At 53.0% G+C, this 3,688-nt stretch overlaps 1 protein-coding gene across 1 annotated transcript in view; it reads right to left on the minus strand.

The window, feature by feature from the left end:
* Positions 1 to 3,367, minus strand: part of LRRC2 (leucine rich repeat containing 2) — a 32,140-nt gene extending 28,773 nt beyond the window's left edge. The window contains exon 1 of the mRNA XM_004703996.2: positions 3,261 to 3,367. The gene's annotated coding sequence lies outside the window, so the exon portion shown is untranslated. The remainder of the gene's footprint in view (positions 1 to 3,260) is intronic.
* Positions 3,368 to 3,688: the final 321 nt, after the last annotated feature.

Raw genomic sequence — 3,688 nt, forward strand, 5'->3', positions numbered from 1 at the left:
AAAGGCGAGGCTCACCACCCATTTATCCCTCTGCCTTTCAATTAGCCCCACATGTGATTATTGGCCAGGTTGGCACAATTAACTAACTCAGCTCCCATAGAGGATTGCCCTTGGAAATCCCATAGCGCAGCTCCACTCCGCCCTGCACTGACTCTTAAGAGTCAACCCGAAGGCAATGGGCTCAGGTCTGTTTTTTGAGGGGGGTGGAGTTGTACAAATTCTAGATTGGTGGCAGATCAATCCGTCACAGATACAGGAGGGACAACAGAAGCAACAATGGGAGCAAGGAGTTTGGGTTGTTGGCGGGGAGGGGGCGGTTGGCGAGTCGGGTTAGACTCGGTGGCAGTGGGTTGGGTTGGGTTGGCTTGGTTACGGGCCAGTCCTTCAGTGCAGGAGGATAACGAGGTCCCGTCCCTGCCTCCAAGTTCTCAGTCTGCAGGGGGAACAGTGTGTGCAAATGGATGACCTTCCCCCGAAGCAGCTGATGAGCAGTGAAGGAATCCCTGTAGTTTCCTGGAGAGCGGGGATGCTCTCAAGAGGAAGTGAGTGAGGGGAGGGGGTAGGGGTGACCCCACAGAGGGCCCTCCAAGGGCAAAGACCCACCCACGGAGCTTTGGGTGAATCATTTCCAGCGTCCCTCACCTCAGCCCAGGGGTAGCAGAGTCCGTGTACTGCGCCATCCTCCACCCTGAGCCGGAAGGCGTGACTGGAAAAGCATGTGCCCTGGCACCAAAGCACTAGTCCTCACTCAGAGGTCAGATGCCACAGTTCCTGGGGGTGGGGGGAATTTCTAACCACTCCATCCCTGGTGTTCTTGTCACATGACAGACCGGGATGGGAAAGCACAGGACAGGGCTAATGTCTCCAAGGATTGTGGGAAAGACCTGGGAGGCCCCCCAAAGTCCTCCATAAGGGGGCCAAGCCGCCCTTGACATTCTCTCTTGGACAGGAAAAGTCAGGGGCAAGGGAGGACAGTGAGGGCAGGGAAAGAGGACAGAATGTTGATCTGGGGGTGGGGTCGCCTAAACCAGCCATGAGGGAGAGGCCTGGCTTCCCTCCTTCCTTCCTCTTCCTCAGAGCCCTTGGACCCCCCCAGGCCCCTGTTTTCTCTGGGACACAGCTCCAGGTCTCCTGCCTGAGGACTGTGGACAGCGCCGAGAGCAGCCAGCGCTCATAGCCCAAGGGTATGCCTCATTGGAAGACACCTATTACTCGATGGGCTGCTAACGGCAAGGTCAGGGGTTTGAAACCACCAGCCGCACCTCCCGAGAAAGACAGGTTTCTACTCCTGGGATGAGCTACAGTCTCGGAAATTCACAGGGCCGAGGAGGGGGCGTGGCAGGGAGGGGAGCAGCTCTACCCTGTCCTATAGGGTCGCTATGTGTTGGAATCGACTTGTTGGCAGTGAGTTTGGTTTGGGGTTGTCACCAGTCTGAGGGGCCCTGGTGGCACGGTGAGTTATGCTGGGAGGTTGACACCCACCAGCGGCACTGCAGGGGAAAGATGAGGCTGTCTGCTCCTGTTTTTAGAATAAGTATAGTCTTGGAAAGTCTAGATAAGGCCTGCATTAGTTAGAATCAATGTGATGACGGTGGGTGTGGTGGGATCATCAGCCTTGCTGGTACAAGGCTGTGCAATGGGAACCTCCGGTTACGCCAAGGGACAGTGGTCTGATTGCTTAGCAGCCACAGAGCTACGATGATCCACAGACCCCCTTCCACCTTCACCTCACACGAATGCCCGTTCTCTAGATGGGAACCCAGAGGGAGCTTTCTTCTGATAGAAACAGTGAAGAGACAGGAAACCAATATTCGGATGAGAACAATAGAGTCACAGTGTTAAATAGTCAGATAAGAACAATGCAGCCACAATGTATCAGCCAAATGACATTTTATGCCACATGATCCAGGGTCTCCTAGAGGTCGGATTATTACCCTAAAACAACCCCTGGGCAAACAGAGGGCACAGAGTAAGGTTAAGAAGGTAGTCTGAAAATAAAAAGAAGAAGAAGAAGGTAGTCTAGAGAATGAGGATGGCAACAAATGTCCAAATGTGCTTGACACGATGAATGGATGGATGGATTGTGATAAGAGTTGTGTCCTGCTAATCCCACTGACGGGCTTCAGGCTCTAACCTCTTTGAATCTGGCCCTCTCTTGCGCATGTGAATACAGTGTCAGGAAACAGCTCCTAGAAGCCCCAGGAGGGAATTGGTTATGCGGATCATGTTTGTGAAGTGCTTAAAACAGTACCTGGTACCTAGTGAAGCTTTTTGTGAAAAATAACTAAATAAATAAACCCGTTATTTATAGAAGAGAATTCATTAACCTGGGACCGCGTGTTACCAGTGATCCAGATAAAGTAAAAGCAGGAGTTGTGTGGGGAGCTGAGAGTTTTCTCCACCCCACTGGGCAAGCAGGGGCTCCCCCTCAGGGGAAGGAGGGGAGAAGGTCCCATGGGTGAGTTAGGGGAGAGGGTTTTGTTCAGCAGAAGTGCGGGATGCACAGGAACGGATGCAAAGTCAGACCCGTGTCCCGTGAGTGCCCGTCTCCAGCAGCTTCTCCTAGTCAGGAGCCGTGAAACCCTCTGGGAGGAAAACCTTCCTCATCAGGTGTCAGACCTTCCAGTCCCTGACAAATGACGATAGTTACGTCCTTTATTTGATCTCTTCTTGGCCCCCGGGCACTGGTGTGACCCCTGCCTTCCCTGTTCAGCTCCGGCTCTTGACTTTAAAACAAAGGTGACGCCACTCTCACCACTGGTCATGAGCAACAGAAAAGTGGGTGAAGGGAGACGCCGGGCAGGGTAGGATAAGATAAAATAATAATTTATAAATTATCAAGGGTTCATGAGGGGGGGAGGGGGAAAAGGAAACCGAGGAGCTGATTCCAGGAACCCAAGCGGAAAGTGAGTTTTGAGAATGATGAGGGCAACGAATGTGTAAGTGTGCTTTACACAATTGATGTATGTGTGGATTGTGATAAGAGTTGTATGAGCCCCAATAAAAGGATTAAAAAACAACAACAACAACAAAGGTGAATACAGAATCCTCAGCCAGGTTTAGCCCAGGCGCTGCTGCTGGTCCCTGTCACCTGGGCTGGCTCCATCCATGTGGGTACAAACAACTGTCCCTACCCCCACTCCCACCCCTACCCCCACCCCGCGTCCTAGAGGACCCCCTTTTCGTTTCAGGAGCACCCGTTCGGTGATGGCCCCCTGAAACGGGAGCCTCCGCAAAATCACCCCTTTCCCGCCCCTTACCGTGGCTGCGCGAAGTCTGCAGACCCTGCGCTGCGGGGTGTAATCCCAAACCTCCGCCGAGCTGTTTACGCCTCTGAGTGCAGGACCAACACACTTGAGCCGGAATGGCTTGAACTTCACGGTGCCTGTGTGCTAATGGGCTATATTTGTACACGGATAACATGATCTGTAGACCATGTGCCGATAAACTATCTATTCTATGTGACTCAGCCGGCCGTGAGACAAAACAGATTTCGTCGGAGAGGGCGTGGCACCGTGCTAAAGCTCAGCCCACGGCCAGCTGGAGCCCTATAGCCCAGGATTATCTACAGGTGATTGACAGCTGGGGCCCTTTAGCCCAGGATAGCTACAGGTAATTGACAGATGGGGCCCTATAGCCGAGGATAGCTACAGGTAATTGACAGATGGGGCCCTATAGCCCAGGATAG

This window comes from Echinops telfairi, unplaced genomic scaffold (assembly GCF_000313985.2).
Source record: "Echinops telfairi isolate 266 unplaced genomic scaffold, ASM31398v2 ScPeMD7_7420;HRSCAF=8458, whole genome shotgun sequence".
In the NCBI taxonomy this organism is placed as follows: Eukaryota; Metazoa; Chordata; class Mammalia; order Afrosoricida; family Tenrecidae; genus Echinops; species Echinops telfairi.